Source organism: Bubalus bubalis, chromosome 7 (genome assembly GCF_019923935.1).
Source record: "Bubalus bubalis isolate 160015118507 breed Murrah chromosome 7, NDDB_SH_1, whole genome shotgun sequence".
NCBI lineage: Eukaryota > Metazoa > Chordata > Mammalia > Artiodactyla > Bovidae > Bubalus > Bubalus bubalis.
The window spans coordinates 73,541,872-73,549,409 of NC_059163.1; the positions used below are offsets into that span (position 1 = coordinate 73,541,872).

Genomic DNA, 7,538 nt, shown 5'->3' on the forward strand with positions numbered 1-7,538 from the left:
CCCTGGTGCCAAAAAGGTTGGGGACTGCTGCTCTAGAGAATGCTGCAGCTGTTCATCACTTTTCTCCAGCAGCGGGAAATATGCTGAGCCCAAGGAAGAGAGTGAGGTCTGGCCACCGGCTGTAGTTTTCCTTTATTTTCTAGAGGTATGAGGCAGCAGAGTGGAAGGAATCCAGGTGATGGAGATGTGCAGCTGAATCTTACCTTTGGATTTCAGCTGCAGGACATGCAGAAGTCACTTCATCTCTTTGACACTGAGTACCCCCTTTGTAAAACAGTGCAAGTGTTAGTCACTCAGTTGTGTCTGATTCTTTGCGACTCTATGGACTGTAGTCCACCAGGCTCCTCTGTCCATGGGATTCTCCAGGCAAGAATACTGGAGTGGGTAGCCATTCTCTTCTCCAGGGATCTTCCTCACCCAGGGATTGAACCCAGGACTCCTGTATTGCAGATAGATTCTTTACCATCTGAGCCACTTTTAGCCTAATTTATAGGGCTTGGAGAGGATTAGAACGTGGGAGTTAGGAGGGGTTCAGGAAATAGTGGAGATAATTATTTTTGATTGTTTTCATGAGATTACTTACAGGTCATTTGTATCCATGAGTGGAGCTGGTAGCCACCCATGTGTTGTGATTTCACCCAAGACTGGCCTGCAGCCAAATACCTCCGCTATTGTCCAGGGGTCCACAATTCTTACAAGTCCTCTGTAATTCTGGACATCTTGATTGGGTTACAGTATGAGGTTACTTGGGAGGGACCCTCCTTAGCTGGATACCATGTTAGCAAGGATTTATCTATTGGATCCACCAGTTTCCGTATCTTGTAACCTAGCAGGCAGTGGCAAGGCCCTGAAGAAATGGGACCCAGAGCAGGTGTGCTTGGGAAGGGGCTGCTGAGAAATGGTGGGAGGAACAGGCAGGGCCCTCAGGCAGGCTGGTAGAGGTGGGGTGTTGGAGGCAGTGAAAAAGTTGGACTAGGGAAGATTAAATCCATTAAACTAAATGCACGTAGCATGAGAGTCTCCTCTGCAGCTAGTGTGATGGGTGTCAACAAGGAGACCTCTAAGTTAGCCACTGTTCTCAAGGTGTTTTCCACCTAATAAAAAAATGTGAATGAAGTCAGAGTAAATTAACCACCTATGCAGGTATGATGCCAGAACTATAGTATTCAAAGGAGTGAATTCTCACTTGTAAGAGGTCAGTTAAAGAAGGCTTCCTGGAAGAGGTGACATAAGAAGGACCTGGAAGTCGAAGAGGACAATTACCAAGTATTAATACTTCCTGTTCCATAGTCTTGTCAGAGGGTAGGCTAAAGCACACACACACGTGTGTGTGTGTGTGAGTCTGTGTGTGTGGTGTGCTGTGTGTTAGTCGTTCAGTCGTATCCTACTCTTTGCAACCCCATGGACTGTAGCAATCTGGGGGATGGCTGCACTACTCTGTTTCACAGAAGTAGTGAAACAGGCTCCTCTATCCATGGAATTCTCCAGGCAAGAATACTAGAGTGGGTAACCATTCTCTTCTCCAGGGTATTTTCCTGACCCAGGGAGGGAAGACCAGGCTAAAGCACTTAGGTGGGGCTTTCTCAGGGTATAGCAGAGCCTCTTGATATTGTATCTACATGTATGAAATGAAATGGAGAAGCCAAATAGCTATTTGGGATCACTCAGGTCAGTTTTTGAGGCAATATTGGAAAACTGTACTTGAATTATCCAGGTAGTTATCCATTTTCCCTTCTTTATTTCCCCCAGGACTGTTCCTGTTGGTGAAGACAGTGGTATAGGTAAATGTTGTCAAAGCACTAACGGTGCCTGGGAGTTCCTTCCAAGTTAGTGCCTTTGCCTGAGCCCTAAACTCAACATCCATTTCCTTGAGGAAATCCTGACATAGAGGTGGAGGCCTTGGAGATGGGAATGGGGGAGATTTCTCTACTGTGTTAATTATTAGCATTTTGATGTAGTCTTAAGATACAGGACATGAATGAACAGACACCAATGATCTGCCCCTCGCCTGCTTTACTATATCTATCTGTTACCACTTTTCTCCCCTACTCACTATGTCTTAGCTACAATTGCCTTTTCCCAGCTCCTGGAATATAACATTCTTTCCTGTCTCAGGCCTTTGCATATACTGGTCACTCAACCTGGAATACCTTTCTTGCACTCTTACCAGCTTCTTCTGTCTTGAAGTCCTTATTTTAAATATCATATCCTTAAAAGATCTCTTAATCTAAATTAGGTTCTTCATGTTATCCTCTTTTACTGGACCCTGGTACTTGTCCTTAAGGGCACCTATAAAAATTTGTGATTATATATTGATTGCTTACTTAACATTATCTCCTCTTCTATTAATAGATCGTGAGCTCAAGGAAGGTAGGGAACATATCCTTTTTTACCCCTATTGGATAAGGACCTATAATTCAATAGTACCTGTAATACAATAGATACTTATTTATACATTACCTATAGTACAATATAGGTACCTATGATACAATAGATGCTTAATCCCCAGTTATTATTTACTGGATGAATGAATAAATCATACAATTGTTGACTGGGAAGAGACTTTAACAGACACAATGTAAAAGCTACTCTTTTTTTTAGAAGATACTGAAACCAAAGATGCAAAGTGATTTAAGCCAGTTTACTTAAACAGATCAAAATGTAGTTGGGTAGAACCAGAACTAACAACTGGATTTCCTGAATCCCAAGTCAGTCATATTTCTATTTGATAATTTTTAGGGGTAGCCTGCTACTGCTGCTAAGTCGCTTCAGTCGTGTTCGACTCTGTGCGACCTCATAAACAACAGCCCACCAGGCTCCGCTGTCCCTGGGGTTCTCCAGGCAAGAACACTGGAGTGGGTTGCCATTTCCTTCTCCAATGCAGGAAAGTGAAAAGTGAAAGTGAAGTCGCTCAGTCGTGTCCGACTCTTCACAACCCCATGGACTGCAGCCTACCAGGCTCCTCCATCCATGGGATTTTCCAGGCAAGAGTACTGGAGTGGGGTGCCATTGCTTTCTCCAGGGGTAGCCTAATATGGTGATTAAGAGTGATGATTCTGGAGTCACCTGCTGTATGACTAATGGGCAAGATGCCTAACTCCTTAGCACCTTACTTTCCTTGTTTATGTAAGTGGGTACAAAAAGGTGGTAATGAAAGATAAATGAGATAATCTAGGTGAAGCTGGTAGAGAAGTGGAAGCTCATGGAGAGTACTCAAAAAACGTTAGTCAACATCACCACCACCACCACCATCAGCAGCAGCGCGATCATCATCAGCACTACCGTAATCAGCTTGAGTCAATGAGCGTATTTGCAAATAATAAGTGACATCTTCTTAAGGTACAGCGCCAAAGAGGACAAGTTGTTATTATTATTCAATTGCTCAGTTGTGTCCGACTCTTTGCAACCCAGTGGACTGCAGCACGCCAGGCTTCCCTGTCCTTCACCATCTCCCGGAGTTTGCTCAAACTCATGTCCATTGAGTTGGTGATTATTCAAGGCATTTTATTGCCCTAAAACCACAAAGTCCCTGGAGGCAAGGGGAGCTGCAGTTGCACTGTTTTTTCTCTAGGTGGTGCAACATTTGTCAGTGAGAAAACAGGTGTATTTACAGAAAAGCACGTTAAGGTTTTCTACAAATAGATGTTCATCTGGAAAACACGGGCTGCACATGTAGAAGGAGCTTCAGTGGTCAAGTAGGTACACACGTTTTTGCTGGCAATTAACAGCTATCTTTCCTTGGCAGTCCCGCCTGTGGTCCTGATGACCAATGGCACTGAATGGGTTAGAACAATCACGCCCCTACACAAAGGAGCTCATGCTCTAAGCAACCTCTTTGCAACCTACCTTCAGAGACAATAATGTGATAATAAGGTGTGAGTAGCAGCAGTAAATATGTATTGAGTCCTTCCTTGGCACGTGCCAGGCAGTGTTCTAGGTCCTTTACCCGCATCCACACTCAGTCGTTCCAGTAGCTCTGTTAGGTGGGCTTCATTTGCAGACCGAGGACACTGTAACACAGAGAGTGTGAATAAACTACCCTAGGTCACATGCAGCATAAGCATGTGGCAAAGGATGGGTCTGAACCCAGGTGTCTGATTCAGAAATGCCCACGCTCTTAATAACTGCATGATGCTGCCTCATGAGGCACAGATGGAGGAGGTGACAGGTGGGGTTGTTTGAAGCCCAAATAGTCATTCTGAGGTGGTTTGACTGTAGCTTAATGGTTGCACAGAAGGGTTTGCCACTGTATGTGCCTCTGTCTCCATCTGTCTGTCTCTCTGTTTATCTCTCTTTATATTCTCTCTTATCTCTCTCTTGCTCTACCTTGCCTTCTCTCCCTCCTCTCTCTCCTACATTCCCTCTGCCTCATGCAGGGTTCAAGGCTCCGATCTATCCACAGTCTGGTAATTGACATGTTCTGCAGAGGTATCAACATGCTACAAGTTCATGGACATTCAAATCGAACTTGTTGTACACAAGTAACCAAAGATTGGTTTCAGAAATGATTTCCTTCCCCCATCCCCCAAATATCTGTAAATAGAATTTGGCCAAGGGATGATTCTATATACATATGATGCTTTTGCTGCTTGAAAGTAGAGGAAGAAGGTAAAAATTCTGAAGCCCCGAAAGAAAGCAATATTCTCAACTACAAAAAATTTGTTCTCTCTAGCTCTGAACATGTAATAAATCACCCTACAAAGAGCCTCATCTTTGAACTAAAAGTTGGAGGCTGCTCTACATTGGTTTTTGGGCTGGTTAGGGAAGGTATACTGTGCTGATGTCACCGGTGGCCTTTGAAAGGACCAGAGAGTACATGTGATTGTGTACCTTCAAAATGTGATTTAATCGATGAGTGTTTCTGGGGTTTTGGAGGCATGCTCATCTTAGCTCTTTTGGAGAATTCCAAGCTTTGCTTTGTCGATATAAGCCTGATCTAGTCTTCAGTTTTAAGATGAGAAAATCATCCACTTCTTGGTTTTTCTTGATTTCTCTTGGTTTCTCAAGTATATGACTTAACAATTTTAATGATTTTTGGAATTACATTGCAACAGGCTGAGCTTTTTTTGGTTGTGTGGAAGGTGGTGAAGGACATAATTACCCAAGTTTCAGGAAATATCTGGTATTTCATGAGGGAAAATGCCAACATTTGGTACATCTGATGATTTCATTTTATATGTGTGAAAACAGAGGCAAAAGTCTGTATTTGAGGAGAGTAATGGTATAGATCAGTGTCTGTACTTTTGTTGAACACACTGTTAAAATAATAATTAAGCCTCCACACCTGTTAGACTGTGAAAAAAATCCTCTTTTCAGAAAACAGTGCCTTTCAAGAAGCGTATCACTGAAATGAGGACAGGAGAGGCACATGGCTTTCTTGTCTCTTTCTCCTTTTCTTTCTTTATTCTTTTCCTTTCTCTTTCTGCCTCGTCTCATCACCCTCTCCTTCTTCCTCATCATTTCTTTTCTGGGGAAAGCTGTTTCATGATCCTATTAAATTATTTTAGCTGGGATATCTCTGAATCCAACTGAGATTCAGCCCCTCCTATGTTTCTTGAGCCATGTGGCACTTCAAGTGAACTCTGAAGGACAAAGAGCAAAAAAGAAATGTTGGGTGAGGAGGGAAACCATCACCAGCACCAAAAACAGCACCCTCACTTTCATTGGCCCCAAACAGGAAGAAACTGATTGGCCCCAGAGGAAGAAACTAATCAACTAGCAGGTATTTCCTGAACACCTATTATGTGCAAGGCATTCAGCTAGGTTCTGGGTAGGCACCCTACCTGCCCTTAACAACCTGATGGGGTTGGCCATTGCAAAACAAAGAGACCTCCCACATACCAGCGATGGACTAAACACCTGGTAAAAACTGGTTGACTAATTTCTCAAATACCTCTTCAGTGTTAGTTTCAGAGTTCTTTAAAGACCCATGGGAGGTGAAAAAGAAAAATAGAGTTCAGTGCTCACCACTGGACCATCTGCTGTCTTACCAGAAAGTAGAATATCTTTTTTTTTTTTTCTGTAAATTTGCATATACTCCCTAAGAAGTCAGTTTCCTAATTTCCAAATTGGGGATAATAAAACTACTGAACTCCGGGTGAAATACTTAGTGCCAAACATGTTATTGTATTCAATAATTGTTAACTAAACTATTGTTGTTGTTGTTATCTTCTGTTGGCTTCCAAGGACTTGTATCCCCAGTTCCAGATAGCCCAGCGATGCTTTTACTGCTCTACACTTTCCCTAATGATGGCTGAGGACAGAGTACAACTAAAGAAGTTGGATACAAGATGTCAAGGAAGTGCATAATTTTAGGAATGCAACAAAGGAAGATTCAGCAGGCATTTTTTGTTTGTTTGTTTGTTTCTGTAAGCCAATATTTTTCACACCAGTACTGTGTCCATGGAGTTTTATGTCTTCTCTTTAACTTGCAAACTGATCATTTCTCAGAAACTAGACTCCTGTAACATTTCGTTAAAAAGATATCTCTGCCAGGCAAGGCACTAAGCTGAATCTTTGCATTTACCCTCTTATCACAAGCAGATCCTTTTCTAGATCAGATGTTCCTGATATAGGTAACAAGGTCATCAAAGGGAGAATGAGAGAGCAAAGAGAGGAAGGAAACCAGTACCCATGAGAAGATGATTTTATGTCACCGGAATGCTGATCCACTTGCTGCAAATCTGTTCTGAATATAAACATGTGGTTTTCACCAGATTCGTGCCTGCTAGGGTTTAGGAAACATGCCAGTGTGCAAGGACCATTTACTGAATGATAGTCACAGGGCTCTTTTCAAGACTGTAAAGAAACTCCCTCACTTTAGTTCTATTTCTGCCCTCTGTTCCACCTCAGAACATAGACATTCCTTTCCATGAGACTGTGACAAGACCCTTCAGTACTTAGAAGGCATAGTAGTAGCCAAAGAGTCTAGGCTTCAGAGTCAGACTGCCTGCCTCAGAGCCTGGATCTCATTAGCTTGTCACTAGTGTGATCATAGGCAACTTACTAAGTGCCCTGTGCCTCGGTATCTTTACCTATAAAATGGGGTAATAAAGATTCCTGGCCTTCCTGGTGGCTCGGTAGTAAAGAATTCACCTGCTACTGCAGGATATATGGGTTCGATCCCTGGGTCGGGAAGATCCCCTGGAAAAGGAAGTGGCAATCTACTCTAGTATTCTTGCCTGGATAATCCCATGGACAGAGGAGCCTGGTGGGCTACAGGCTCTGGGGTTGCAAAGAGTTGGACATGACTGAGCGACTAAACAACAATAACAACAATAAGGATTCCTATCCAAAGAGATGACTTAATGTGAACAAAGAGCTTAGAGCAGTGTCTGGCACTCAGTAAGCTCTGCAGAAATATTTGCTCTTGTTATTGTTGATGCCACTACCAGCTATGGAGTCTTGTACTATGTGCCAAGCACTTTGATAAATGCTTTACATCTAACATATTATTTATTTCTTATTTTCATCTGGTTGTCTTTATATTATTTCCACTTGGAACCAGCTCCTTAGAAAGGCATTGCATAAGCTATTTT

General features: G+C 42.7%; 1 long non-coding RNA gene across 2 annotated transcripts; it reads left to right on the forward strand.

The window, feature by feature from the left end:
- The first annotated feature begins 395 nt into the window (after positions 1 to 395).
- LOC123334457 lies at positions 396 to 6,453 on the forward strand. Of its 2 annotated transcripts, XR_006552326.2 has the most exons (3): positions 396 to 871; positions 1,750 to 1,781; positions 6,187 to 6,453. It is a non-coding gene; the product is annotated as an uncharacterized LOC123334457 (long non-coding RNA). The 2 variants fall into 2 exon arrangements; XR_006641281.1 differs by lacking the exons at positions 396 to 871; positions 1,750 to 1,781 and adding an exon at positions 3,108 to 3,339.
- Positions 6,454 to 7,538: the final 1,085 nt, after the last annotated feature.